This window comes from Triticum aestivum, chromosome 3A (genome assembly GCF_018294505.1).
Source record: "Triticum aestivum cultivar Chinese Spring chromosome 3A, IWGSC CS RefSeq v2.1, whole genome shotgun sequence".
NCBI classification, from domain to species: Eukaryota; Viridiplantae; Streptophyta; class Magnoliopsida; order Poales; family Poaceae; genus Triticum; species Triticum aestivum.
The window spans coordinates 586,105,560-586,120,451 of record NC_057800.1 but is presented as its reverse complement, the minus strand read 5'-3'; the positions used below and the strand labels follow the sequence as shown (position 1 = coordinate 586,120,451).

At 50.9% G+C, this 14,892-nt stretch overlaps 1 long non-coding RNA gene across 1 annotated transcript; it reads right to left on the bottom strand.

Moving 5' to 3' along the window:
- Positions 1-591: 591 nt before the first annotated feature.
- LOC123062403 (uncharacterized) lies at positions 592-2,025 on the bottom strand. Its single transcript, XR_006429654.1, has 3 exons — positions 1,597-2,025; positions 1,327-1,417; positions 592-1,138 (listed from the first exon to the last, which is right to left on the bottom strand). It is a non-coding gene; the product is annotated as an uncharacterized lncRNA (long non-coding RNA).
- Positions 2,026-14,892: the final 12,867 nt, after the last annotated feature.

Genomic DNA, 14,892 nt, shown 5'->3' with positions numbered 1-14,892 from the left:
GGTCAAGACGGAAGGGCTCGGGCGGCTGCGCTTCGAGCTGCACGCCGGCAATGGCGGACGGCAGCGCGTGGCGTCGGTGTCGGGTAGCTACGGGGCAGCAGCTCGCAAACAGAGGGGGAAGAGGAGAGGGAGAGACGCTCACGTAGGGGCTCACGAAGGCCGGTGCTCAGTTTAGTAGCAAAAGCAGTCGGGGGAGGTCTTTGGAGTTCCGCGGCAGCCGGAGAAGAGGACGAAGGGGATCCGGTGCTGCAGCGCCTCCGAGCCCCAGCTGAGGCCACCGCTCGAAGGAGTCGACCCCGGCGGAGCTCGTGGACGTGCAGCCTAAGCTCGGGGTCGACGATGGCCGCAGTGACGACGGGGGACGGCGGCGATGGCGCTCGGGTGAGGCGGGCGAGCGAGACAGAGAGGGGGAGGAGCGCGTGGATCTGGGAGGCGAGAGAGGGGAGACGTGGGGGATGAGTGGAGCAGGGGAGGAAGAGAGAGCCGGGGACCTTATCCCCTTGCCGACGCCGGTGAACGGGTCCGACGGGGCTCGCCCCTGTTGCGACCCCGGTCGGAGGAACAGGGAGTAGAGGTGACCCCGGTGCGGTGGTTGGTGGGCTGGGCCGGTCGGGTGGTCGAGGCCCAGGTCGGGGTTGGGGCCTTGCTCCTTTTTCTTTTATTTCTGATCTCCCTTTTATTTTTCTGTTTTCTTTTAACATCCTCCATTTGCATTTAAGCCACAAAAATGACTTTGCAAAAAAATGTGGAGGTGGACAGAACAAATACTAGTCAATAATGAGCGTTGCCACAAAAAGTTTGGGAGGCTTTTGAAATGTTTTGGATTTTTCATAAATTAGACAATCATTTTAATTAAAGCCTTGGCCACTGTTTTATTAGCTTAGGGCATTAAAAACACACTCTAAAATATAGGTTTCAACATGACAAATAACCAGAGATTATTTGCCACACTTTGAACATTTCAGTTTTCAGGTTTGGCAAATATGAATTTTTGACTTCAGATTAGATTTGAATTTGAAGTGTGATTAGGATCAAGTGAAGATTAGCAACAGTAACATGATGACATGACACCATTAACAGGGGATTACTGTAGCATGACACTCGGGGTGTTAGAGGTATCCTGATCAGCCAACAACCCCTGCAAAAACCACGACAAATCAGACTACCTCTCAAAGGTCTGAAGAACATGAAAAAATAATAGATACTCTGAAATTAAATGGATCATGTGGTTAGCGATCTAGGAATCAAAGATCAAATTATATATGGAGCCTTTGGCCAAACATTAGATGATAATTTGAATATGAGCATAGAATATGGCAATCCCACCTGAGAGGGTTGTGGTGTTCATATCCGTTCACTCTCACTGGAGCTATTCATGCTTTGTCCTTCCTCATCTCTGTTGCGCCCCAATCCAAATCTGCAAAGCATCCAAATCCATGGCAGAGAAGGGGATATTAGAGGTTGGCACAAAAAATAAAATCCCCGAACAAATTGCTACCCATTCTTTCTGTTCCCCCTTCTATTCAACCTTAGAATCCTTTAATTCAAGATCTTAAATTTGTCCTTGTAGCCAGTAGAAAAAAGCATAGTACGCACCTCGTCCTCGTCTGACGGGAGGACGTACTTGGGGATGGAGGTGTCAGGAGGCAGTACTTGAGCTCCAAATCGGAGCCGTCCTCCTCGAGGCGGAGGAGGCTGGGGGTGAGGAGTTGGGGCGGGTGAGGAGGCGAAGAACAGGGCAACGGCGGCGCTGCTGGAGGATAGCTAGAGAGGAAGACCGGCCGCGCGTGGCGGCGTCGAATCCTATCCAAATCGGAGACGTCCGCGTTGAGGCCGAGGAGGCTGGGGGTGAGGAGTTGGGGCGGGTGAGGAGGGGAAGAAAAGGGCAACGGCCGCGCTGCTGGAGGGTAGCGGGAAAGGTATACCGGCCGCGCGCGGCGGCTTGATTCATGGCGGCGCTGCCGTGCTATCCCCAGGAAGAGGACCCGTGCTGTTGTGCGTACTCAGAGAGGACAGGCCGCCGTGCTATATTTTTTCCCTAAAGGCCAAGCCGAGTCCCAAGACAATACACGAAACGTTTTCCCTTTGTTCACCACTCAAAACTGTACTGCGGGTTAATTGTCAAAAAGCACAGGGACTTCTTTGCAAAAACGCTGCAACGGTGAACCCGGAGACCCAATCCGTGCTTTATTATTAGGGAGAGATTAGAATAAGGGTCATAAGGGTGTTATTAGAATAGACCCACCCTATATATATATATACATCAGTTAAGCGTCAAGTACGTACTTGTTAGTTAAACCTATGTATAAATTGTGACACTAAATACGACTAGTAAGTACTCCAGTACAGTAGCAGTACTAGTATACATCGGTCAAATTATTCATCATGTCCACACATTGAATTGACGTGACAACACACTGCGCGTGAGGTGACACAAGAATCTCGACGGTGTGTTCGGGTATTCTGAACTTCAGATTTGGAGTACCACTATATATCAAAATCTTTCATCATTCACTTAAAATAGTCGATTGATCATACATTGAGTATTATATAACTGGAATTACCGATGCAAGTCGAAGAAGGATTGGCCGGTGCTGCCGGCTGGCGTCACGTTCGATCCCACGGATCAGGAGCTGAGCGAGCACCTTGAGGCCAAAGTGAGTGCTGACAACGCGAGATTTCAGTCTCTAATCAATTTGTTCATACCAACCATCGACAGCGAGCACAACATATGCTACACCCAACCTGAGAAACTTCCAGGTAAGACACCGATCGGTCGTCTACTTGCACAAACATATTCCTTTGTTTATAGCTCTATTTTTCTTTTTAGACGCAGACCTGGTGAAGCAATTACAATTTGATAGTTAATAAAAGGTGAAACAAGTGACTGCAACATGCCAAAGATGTTATGAAAATGCCAACTAGGTACACTAAAACATGTATTCCACAATACTGCAGGTATCACACTGAGTGGCCTAAGGAAGCATTTCTTCAGCGCAATTCCAGGGCGTTCAAAAGGGGCACGTGGACGCGTCGCAAGATACAGTCGGAGTGCGTCATGCACGTGATGTGGCACAAGACCGACAATACCTTGCCGGTGATGGTCAACGGCCGGCAGACGGGCAGCAAAAAAGGTTCTGGTGCTGCACACCAACAAGAACTTCGACCAGCAGAGGACCAACTGGGTGATGCACCAGTACCACCTCGGGGACCTGGAGCAAGAGAAGGAGCGGGAGCTGGTCCTCTGCAAGATTTTCTACCAGACGAACACTAGGGCCAGGAGTAAAAAGATTATAAGTTAGTTTGGTATTGGTATTTGTACTACCTTGTCGTCCGCAAGTTGGTATTGTTGCTAATGATTTGTTGGTATGAACTTGCATTTGCTTCCAACCATCATGCCGAGGGTCGACGTGGATATAAAGCTGAATCATTTGTTTCGAAACGAATTTTCAGGCACCTGATTTTTATTTGATGGGTAGCATAAGCACCCGCCGTTCAAATTCCCAGTTCTCCAATTTTTTCGAAACAAGTGCATGCACTTATTATCACGATAGAAGAACAATATCCATGATGCATCCTAGTTATCAGTCTGTACTTGAAGAATTCTCTCGTTTATTGAGCACGTATATTTTTTTTAGGTCGAGCAAGTTTCAACTGGGCTGTAGACTGCCCAGGGTTGGTTTTGTTTTTAACAGGCCCAGCCCATAACGACAACGGGGCACAAAGATCCAGCATGTATCTACTGGCCTCTGGCCCGCCAGCGTTAGTTATATTTTGTCTTACAACATCCGCAGGCAGTTTTTTTACTGAATCAAACACACAGCCCAGTTCTATTATCCTCTTGAAACGCATGTCCTACATCTGTTTTCTAATCTCTACCTATAGTTTTACTAATTCATATACACGTATCATTATATTGAAAACACATAAAATTCCCTTTTCATATTTACATCCTTATTTTTGTTGTTTTTTCCCACCTAGCCCTGATTTTTTTACCACTGGTTTTCCCTTAAACCAACTCAATTGTCCCATGTCTTATTTGCTTACAAAAACAAAATGATTTTTTGGTAAATCAATAGATTCTTAAAAAATGTTTATCATTTTGGGATTACAATAGTTCGGACTCCACCGAAATATGCAAAATAAGGTTGAACTTTTTGACCGTGGTCCTGGGCAGAAAATGGGTTGTAATAAATTACTTAAGAATTAGCAAATGGGCTGCAAATTATAAAAAATAGCAAATGGGCTTTATGTTGTCTGCCACAGATTTGGAGGCTGACTTGTGGGCCTACTAAGTTCATGCGTACACAAGGTTTCTCAAAAAGGAAACTTAATCAACAATCGACTCTACCAGCGTCAGCCGTTAGATGTCAATCTAACGGCAATCGTGCTTCTTGAGTCTCTGATCTTCCTGCCCCAGCCGCCCAAACCAGCGCCGTCGGAACCGCCTGCTCCCGCCTCCCATGGCCGACAGTGCTGCCGGGCAGGCCTCACGGCCCCATCATACTCGCATCCCTAGCCTATCTATCCCTCTACTCACCCACCCTCCTGTTATTTTCCGGTGACGGCAGCCGAACCAGTCAACCCTCGTACTCTCCACCGCGTGGGCAGCCACTGTCGTGTCTTCCCCGGCTCTGTGTCCTTCCCTTTGTAGGCCTCGCCGTCGTCCACCGCCCTGGTGCTCTCGGCATGGCATGGTCAACGATGTCCATCCAACGGCCGTAGTGCTTCTTCAACCTTTGGTTCCCCAGCCGCCCAAAGCAGCGCCGGTCGTGCCGAATGCTCCTGCCTCCCGTGGCCGGTTGTGCTGCCGTGGAGGCCTCACCGTCCCCATACTACTCCCACTGCTGGCCAGGCCATCCCTCCACTCACCCACTCCCCATGTTATTCTGCGGCGACGGCAGCCTCACACCGCAGCCGAACCAGTGAACCCTCGTACTCCTCTCCGCGTGGGCATCCACTGCCGTGTCTTCCCCGGCTCCGCGTCGTCCCCTTCCAAGGCCTCTCCGTCGTCCACTGCTGTGGTGCTCTCGGCGCGGCATGGTTAATGTGGTCAACGACCGACTTCCATTGGAAGAGTACTATACATGGAGAGGCTGACAGCTGGGTCCAGGGCAGCCGCAAGGAAGTGCCTCCTTATTACGCGCAAAATAATTATTCCTCCACCTGACAACGGGGACCCACCGGATGGGCCACCGTATTTAAAAAAACGTTTCCCCCTGATTGCTGGGACCCACCAGCTACACCTTCGCACGCAAGGAAGTGCGTCCGGGCAAAAAACGATTCGCCCCCCTGACTGCTGGCACCCAGCAGCTACATCTTCGCATGCAAGGAAGTGCCTGACAGTCAGGACCCACCTAGTCGAAGCGTACGTAGCGTTGTCATTCTGGTCATGAACGTGTATGTACATACTGGTCGATGTAGAGGCGCGCACGTGTCGTAGTAGAGGCGTGCACGTGTCGTAGTAGAGGCGCGCACGTAGCATGTACACGTATGTACAATGGCCAGGGTGCAAGATAGAAAATACGGCCACGTATGTGTAAATACGGGCGGGGTCTCGAACGCCTACTCGCGCATACGTACGGCCAGGGCTCGTGTACATGGCTGGGTCAGAATGGAGAAACATCGTCGTCGTCGTGTTCATGGGGAGGCAACGGAATGCGTCGTGTTCATCGGGAGGCAACGGAATGCGTCGTGTTCATCGGGAGGCAAGGTAATGCGTCGTGTTCATCAGGAGGCAACGGAACGCGTGGGAGCCAACCGGTTGGGTCAGAACGGAATGTGTGGTCGTGTTCATCGGGAGGGCTTGGACGGAACAGGCGATGGAAACGAGGCATGGTGTACCATAGAACGGAGGAAACGGACCTCCTACGGTCGAAACGGGTGTCCTGTTGATCGAGAGGGGTGTGGCGTACCGTAAAACGGAGGAAACGGACCTCCTACTGTCGAAACGGGGGTCCTGTTGATCGGGAGGGGTGTGGCGTACCGGAAAACGGACGAAACGGACCTCCTACGGTCGAAACGGGGGTCCTGTTCATCGGGAGGGGTGTGGCGTACGGCAAAACGGGACTCCACGGGATACTGTTCATCTCCACCGTCGACCTCCTCCAGCCTCCACGGGCTACCGTCGACCTCCTCCAGCCTCCACGGGCTACCGTCGACCTCCTCCAGCCTCCACAGGCTACCGTCGACCTCCTCCAGCCTCCACGGGCTACTGTCGACCTCCTCCAGCCTCCACGGGCTCCTGTTCATCAAGCCTCCACTGCGCGCTACTCCACCAGCTACTGTTCAACCACCCCTCCACCGTCTACTGTTCATCCAGCCCTCCACACCACGGGGTCCTGCTCAACCACCCCTCCACGGGCACCCCTCCACCGTCTACTGTTCATCCAGCCCTCCACCACACCATGGGGTCCAGTTCATCCAGAGGCAATGCCACCGCTCACTGTTCATCCACCCCCCCCGCAATGCTCACTGCTCATCCAATCGATTGGCTTCAGTTAGCAGCAGTAGCGAAGGAATCGCTCGATCGGGTTCAGTTAACAGCCATCGATCAATTGCTCGGGTTCAATAACGCGTAGCCTGCAGTGAAATCGCTCGGGTTCAGTTAGAGCCCAACGCCTCGCACGGGTTCAGTTAGAGCCAATGCCTCGCACACACGCGCGTACGTGTACGAGAAAAATGCGCATCGCTCGGCCCCCGACCTCCCACCGTAACCAGGAACTCCTCGAAATTTTCCTCCCCCTCGCTTCTACCATGGTTTTTTCTGTCATGGACGACCCAAAGAATGTCATGCAGTTGCGTCTCCGTCCCGCCCAGGACGAAAAGCCCATTTTCTGTCATGATTTTTTGTCATAGAAGTAGGAGCCCACCACATCTATGATGATACCGGGTTTTGCCACAATTATTGTCATAGAAGTGTCATATGTATGACAGAAAAAAAATCCGGCGGCCCAAAATGTCACGGATGTGTCTTTTTTTGTAGTGATAAGAAGTAAAAAGAGCCTTACGTTCCCTTCCACAATCAATTCCCTTACATAACTAAAGAATTTCTAGACTCAACTTTGACCAGTTTGGCTTGGTAATCCTACAGGCAGTCATGCTCTGGTACCAAAGCTGTCAGGACCCTGATTCTAAGTCACACCGATCTAGCATGTAACACATCATATCACTTTGCAGCCTCACGCACGGTATTCCCACGGGTGCCACCTTACCTGGCCCGGGACCATTTGCGCCTTTTGGCTCACGTATATGATAGTGCTGCTAGCATTCATATGACAGAGAACCCGGGCCGACATGACTAGTCGTGAACCCAAAGTGGCACTAACTTAAGAGGACAGGCATACATGAAACAACATCGAACATGTCAGTCATCAGCATGTGAATTAGGGCTGTAGCAACTAGGCTAACAGGACTCCGGGAGCCCGGGCTGTAGCAGGCTAGCAGGACTCCGGAAGTCACCGCGTGACATTTCCCCGAAGGGATAGACACAGGAACAAAGTGAATCACATGTCGGCCAGTCTAAGTGTTCTAGAGCAGTAGTACTGGGCTAGCAGGACTCCGGTAAACCGGGTTGTAGCAGACTACCAAGGCTCAGTGGAAGCACCAGACTACATTTCCCCATAAGAGAGGCTACCAAGGATAAACAACTAGGTTCTTGGATCCCACACATACCAAGCATTTCAATCATACACACAATATGCTCGATATGTGCAAATACAACATGGCATCACAACAAGACTCTACGACTCAGAGTATTTATTCATTAGGCTCCGAGGAGCCAAGTATTACAAACATGGGTCTCATGACCCAACATTTAGAGAATACAAGTCAAAGCACACGCGGAAGCTTAACATGTCTGAGTATAGACATCTACAAATGAAAAAGGCTGAGAAGCCTGACTATCTACCAGATCCTACTGGGGGCACAAGATCTAGTTGAGGTATCAAGCTAAACATCAAAGTCCACGCGAAACTACTAGCGAGACGGAAGTCTCTCTGCAAAACATAATTTAAGCAAACGTGAGTACAAATGTACCCAGCAAGACTTACATCAGAACTATCTACATATGCATCATTATCAACAAAGGGATGGCGGAGTTTGAGTGCAGCAAGCCAGCTTTGAATCAGTGGCTATCCTAAACTATGACTGCAAGTAACTCTTTTGAGGTGGCGCACACGAGTCCACATATTCACCATTCAATACACCACTATGGATCCACTCCCGTCTCCCTACGAGAACGACATCCATAGCACTCACACTTATCTTGTGCATTTTAGAGTATCCACTTTCACTTGTCTATAAACTGTACAAGCAACCAAGTAGTCCTTTATCGCGGACGCGGCTATTCGAATAGATGATGTTAACCCTGCGGGGGTGTACTCCTTCATACACGCTCTCACCACTTACCGTCGTTTACACGACATGTACTCGGCAACCTTCAAGCGGAAGCCCAACGAGGGTGTCGGCACGGCCTACCTAAACACTCATATCTCTAGTCTAGGTTTATCGCCTATCCAGGTTCCATCCGTAGGGAGTCCGGCCGAGGTTTCCACATATGGCCCCGAACGATGTGTATAGGGTTCCTGAGACACCAAACGGGCGACTCGGTACATCGTGCCACCGTGTATCTACCGCATCATAGCCCACCCCTAGGCCAGTGCTACGCACAGCCGCCAACACATATCCTATAAACACCAGAAACTAATTGCAACTCCTGGACAGAGGACTAGGGTGGTTAAGAAGCCGAGAGGGTCCATTGGTTTCGGGCCCAATGCATGGTAGTAGTTGGTTCTTAAATCACACATACAGAACTCGATGCTTAAGGACGGTTCCAATGAAACAACCCACCATGTAATCATACATGGCCTCTCATCGATACCTTTACCAAATCGTGTTCAACACACTTAGCTCACACATGGTAGGACATGTTCACACCTTCCCAATTCATCCCTGATGAATCAGACCTGACACAACTCTAAGCAATAGCAGGCATGACAAACAAGGATGAATGAGTAGGCACATCAGGGCTCAAACAACTCCTACTCATGCTAGTGGGTTTCATCGATTTACTGTGGCAATGACAGGTCATGCAGAGGAAAGGGGTTCAACTACCGCAGCATGTGATAGTTGAATCGTTGTTGTCCTAATGTAGTAAAAGAGAGCAGGAGCAAGAGAGTGGGATTGTATCAGAATGAACAAGGGGTTTTTGCTTGCCTGGCACTTCTGAAGATGATATAGCTCTTCATCGGTGTCATTAAATTCATTGTCGGAACATATGTCTACCGAGGGGGAACTGTCGGTGTCAAAATCGGCGGATCTCGGGTAGGGGGTCCCGAACTGTGTGTCTAAGGCGGATGGTAACAGGAGGCAGGGGACACGATATTTACCCAGGTTCGGGCCCTCTTGATGGAGGTAATACCCTACGTCCTGCTTGATTGTTCTTGATGATGTGAGTATTACAAGAGTTGATCTACCACGAGATCGTAGAGGCTAAACCCTAGAAGCTAGCCTATGGTATGATTGTATATCGTCCTACGGACTAAACCCTCTGGTTTATATAGACACCAGAGGGGGCTAGGGTTACACAAGGTCGGTTACAAGGGAGGAGACATACAAATCCGTATTGCCTAGCTTGCCTTCCACGCCAAGGAGAGTCCCATCCGGACACGGGACGAAGTCTTCAATCTTGTATCTTCATAGTGTAACAGTCCGGCCAAAAGATATAGTCCGGCTGTCCGAAGACCCCCTAATCAAGGACTCCCTCAGTAGCCCCTGAACCAGGCTTCAATGAAGATGAATCCGGCGTGCAGTATTGTCTTCGGCATTGCATGGCGGGTTCTTCTCCAAATACTTCATGGAAGATTTTTGAACACAAGGATAGTGTCCGGTTCTGCAAAACAAGTTCCACACCCCATCATAGAGAGAATAATATTTCCACAAATCTAATCTGCTGACACATTTAGCAATATCACATCATGTCGTAGCTCGGTCATTATTCGAACCATTTTCCTCAACCAGCACTACACATATCACGAGGCGGTTTTCTTGACACGTCTAGTCGAAGCAGAGATCATGTCCCCCTTGTCACGGGATTCTCATTAATACGGGTATGGGTAACCCAACCGCGCCATCAATTACGGTGCTCGGGGAGTAAGCGATTTTAACAGGTAAGTGGGGAGGTGCATCGCCTCCTCCGCCCTTATAAAGGGACAAAGATTCACCCTTTTGACCCATGCCTTCTCCCTCCTTGTTTACCCATTCTCGCACACTCGAGCTCCAGCGCCCAAGTTTGTGTCTTTCTTCTCAAACCACTCCCAGCATGTCCGGAGCGGGGGGCAAGTGGATGGTCTCCTCCGTCACGGAGGAGAACATCACAAAGTTACGGGAAGCTAGATATCTGGCCGCGGATATCGCGCACAGGCTGCCAGATGTAGGGCAAATCATCCCTACGCCTGAACCCCATGAGAGGGTAGTTTTTCTTACCCACTTCGTCTGCGGACTGGGATTTCCCCTCCACCCGTTTGTCCGCGAGCTCATGTTCTACTACGGGCTGGATTTTCATGATCTGACCCCCAATTTCATCCTCAACATCTCGGTGTTTATTGTCGTGTGCGAGGCCTTCCTCCGCATCAAACCCCATTTCGGCATGTGGCTGAAGACCTTCAATGTCAAACCGAAGGTGGTGGTCGGCCAGCAAGCAAAGTGCGGAGACACCATGGTGGGCAAGATGCCTAACGTCACCTGGCTCGAAGGCTCCTATATGGAGACCATAAAAGGGTGGCAATCGGGGTGGTTCTACATCACCAAGCCGCGCGACGCCAACTGGGCAGCGGCACCCAAATTTCGATCCAGAATCCCCACACGGCTCACTTCCTGGAAAGAGAAGGGCCTATCCTGGGGTTATTTGGTAGAGCTGACCGGACTCCAGACCTACATCCGGAACATGATGAGCAATAAAATCGAGCTCGTCAACGCGGTCCAGGTTATGCTCTTCCACCGGATTCTCCCATGTCAACAACAGGCATTCACTTTGTGGGAGTTTGACCCGGCCAAGCACCAGATGCTACGAGAGCTCTATGATACGATGCACAAGGACGTTTGGAGGGTGCTGTTCAAGGGCGCCGAGGTACCTCCTTCCCTCACCGAGGACCGTGGACTCAGCGCAAAGCGCCATGCCAATCCGGTGAGTTTCAATATCTCATAGGGTATTTATTTGCCCCAGTTAAATCACGCGCAGGATCTAAGCTTCCATGTCATTAACATGACTGGATAAATACAGGGGAGGAGCTCGATTGCCCAGCCCCCCTGCCTGAAGATCCCGCAGATGCTCTCCTAACAGAGATGCTGGCTCCGGCACCTTACGAGGTGCCGGCAAAGAAGGACAAGAAGAAGGCCACGGGGACCCGAAAGGGTCTCCGGTGCAAGGTTGTATCGGACACATCGTTCGATGACTCCGACGCGCACTCCTCCCACGAAAACATGGAGGAGGAGGAAAGTTCTCTCCCCCCGAACAGGGGAGACAACAAAAGGAAGGCCGACCCATCCGTGGAGGCCGAGGGGTCCAAGAAGGGAAGGACCCGTGCTCCAGACTGTTCCACGACGGCCGCCTACAGCGGCGACGAGTGGCTACCCAGGGTTAAGCCCCTGGCGAAGTTGTAAGTATCCGGACACCATAGTAATTCATGGTATGTTTTATTGCACTGCTTCTCCTCATGCCGAATATGATTATGCAGTCCATCCCGAGCCCATCTCGACGTATCTTCGTCGAGCGGTTCGTTGGACTCATCGGATATGAACAGCGGTTCTCTTCCAACCGCCTCCACTCCTTGCCCTGCGGACAACGTCCAGGTGTTGTCTCAACAGGCACCGGGCCAAGGGGAGGCAGTCCTGGGGGCGCCTCGAGGCGACCTTCCGGACCTTGGGCGCAAAGGGAGCCGGACTCCCATGGGCTCCAGGTTCAGCCCCCAGCCAAACACCGCACCGGAACCTTCAATGGTTCCGGACTCCGACAGGCGATCCCCCATTAGGGGGGAGCCGCCCGTGCCGGCGTCATCTGTCCATCCAGAGGCACCAGACAACTTACTGGAAGCGCTTCGCAGCGCTTCCATCGACGAAGAGCACCGCACTATCATGAGTGCAGTGATTGAGAAAGTTTAGTCCGCCAAAAACGGACTGACCAAAGCTTGTGCCAGCCTCCTAACAGGCTTTGAGGTAAGCAATGAAAATATAGTAAAATATTACCGCATGGACAATAGCCCCTGATGCTCTTTCTGACGTTCGCAAAGATAGGCCGAATAGAGGATCAAATGATAACTCAGGAGTCTAATCAGAAAAATGTCTATGTGTATGTGCATGCTTCACTGCTGGCCGCTGCCGCACGTATTGCGGAGGTCTCTGTGCTGAACCGGGGCCTGAAGTGGTCTGAGGACGAGCTCGGCCTTACCAAGAGGCAGCTCGAGGAGAGAAAAGGGAAGAAATACCCATGTCTATATAGTTAAAAAGAAATTCGGGTGTAAAGTAATAGGATCATCATGAATTTGCCAGGGGCCACTACCGAAGTGGAAACCCTGAGGAAGGCGCTGTCCGAGGCTGAAGACAAAGCGGACAAGGAGCGCATTGAATGGGAGAAGCAAGAAGCCCGAGTAGGAGAGGTGCAGCAAGAGCTCGAGGCTCTCGCCAAAAAGCACGAGTCCTTGGAGCTTGCCTCTAAGACGCGAGAGTCCGAGCTCGCGCAGGCGCTGGAAAGCGTCCGGAGCACCAAGGCTGAAGCCCACAAGGCCCTCCAGGAGATTGATGCGGTGAAGAAGATAGCAGCGGGTAAGGCATTCATTATGGAAAGCAAGCACGTGAAGGAGACTTCCCTTTTTCTTACCCGAGTTCGGAGCTCTCCAGGAGCATTTGCAGATCTTCCCCGCAGTGTACTGGATGTCGCAGAGTTTTACCGAGCTGAGGAGGGGAGCTCGACAGAGAAGTTGTTCTGGTCTCAGTATACTGGGACCGAACACCCGTGCCCTTGAGCGACCAGCTGAAGCAATTGTTCGAGCTTCACAAGGTGGCCGAACAGGCCATGAAGGGCCTTATAGTCTGGATGTGGCCCGGTGAGCCCCTGCCCGGCAGCTACTTCAGTCTAGTGAGGCGGCTTGTGGATGCCTGCCCACAGCTTAAAGTCATAAAGCGGTCTGTCTGCATCGAGGGCGCGTGCAGGGCTTTTGCCCGGGCGAAGGTGCACTGGACGAAGCTAGACGCCGTGAATCTTGTGAAGGAGGGGCCGCCGGAGGGCAAGGAGCATCGCTGCCCCGAAAATTATTATGAGAGTGTCCTGAAGGGTTCACGCCTAGTGGCGGATGAGTGTGCCAAGGATGTAATTTTTGAATGAACATGCTCGTGTGATCCTGTAATATGAAACGAGTTCATTTGCGCCATGCGACGCTTTTCTAATATAAAATATTACCTTATGTGCGGCCATTTATAAAATCTGAGTTGGCCAGTCGTCAGCTTCTGCCCCCATGTAACTAGTGGGGTGTTCGGGATAAATCTGAGCACTCTTTACCCCAATTTTGGGTCCTTCAAGGGAGGTGTTCAGCGCAGTGAACCAGGCAATCAGACTATAAGTCTTTATCACTCTCACTTAGCCATAGAAGTCAACAATTTTAAACTTTGGCGAAGCCCCTATTGTTCGGAAGGCCGAATTTGGGGCTCTATACACGCCTATGCCGGACAAGGTCGACTCGTCGCCCGAAGCGGAAAAAGTCTTTAAGGACTTGAGACCTCTCGAACAGCGACCAGTCTCTTGCCTTATCATGACAGTCAGTTTTCGGCTTTCTCTACTGAGGTGCTCGTATGGAAGAACCGGGACACAATCGCAGTAGTTCTCCCACCGCTACCTTAGCCGATATAGCGGAAGGTAAGGTACCAAATCATGGGAGCCGGGCAAACCCAACATTTGACCAAAGACTTGATTTGGAGCTGATGCATATAATGTTATAAGTTCGGGGTGCCGCACTGTCGAAAGTGTTCGGACTTCTTGTGCCATATTATGGGGTAAAGGAAAGCCCCTGGCGTGCTGACCGTACCCGAACGTGCGGGTGCGTATTGTCATAGGTGGGCATATAAGAGAGAGAGAGAAAAGATAGAATGATGCAATGATAGACTACTGATATGCATTGTTATTTAAATAATACGTCGATGCATACTCATACAAGTAGTGCAATAAGCAGAAAGTAGGACAATGTCCTATCCCAGGGCAAGCTGCGTATAGAAAGCGGGTATTATTATTAGAGACCACCTGGGGGTTTGCGTGTACGTCTTAGCTTCTTGCCGCCTTGGTAGTTCCTTCCCGTAATGTGTCCGACAATCATACTGCCGGAAAGGGCTTCCAGAGAGTTAGGCCTTGAAAGAGAAAAGAAATGATAAAGATATACAGCCCCTAGGGCGGTTAAGCCGCATTGTGGGACGCGCGGCACGGATTTCGTCGCTTGACTGGGACTAGGACGGGGGCCGATTTGCTAGGCGAGATCTGAACGTGCCAGGCGATCCTGTTGCAGCTTACTCCGGACACGCTTAAAGGTGTTCGGGGGCTGTATCGCCGAATTGGTGGTTTGTCTTGAAAGGCTGCTTTGTGCTTCTGCTGCGAGGGCCGCAGTGTGCTCTTCCGTGCGGAGCGAGCATTTTGTGTTTCCATTTACCGTTATGACCCCCCAGGTCCTAGCATCTTGAGCTTGAGGTATGCGTAATGCGGCACTGTGTTAAATTTTGCAAATGTTGTTGGTCCGAGCAATGCGTGATAGCCACTTCAAAACAGGACGATATCGAAGATTAACTCCTCCCTTCGGAAGTTGTCCGGTGATCCGAAGACCACTTCCAGTGTGATTGAGCCTGTGCAATGGGCCT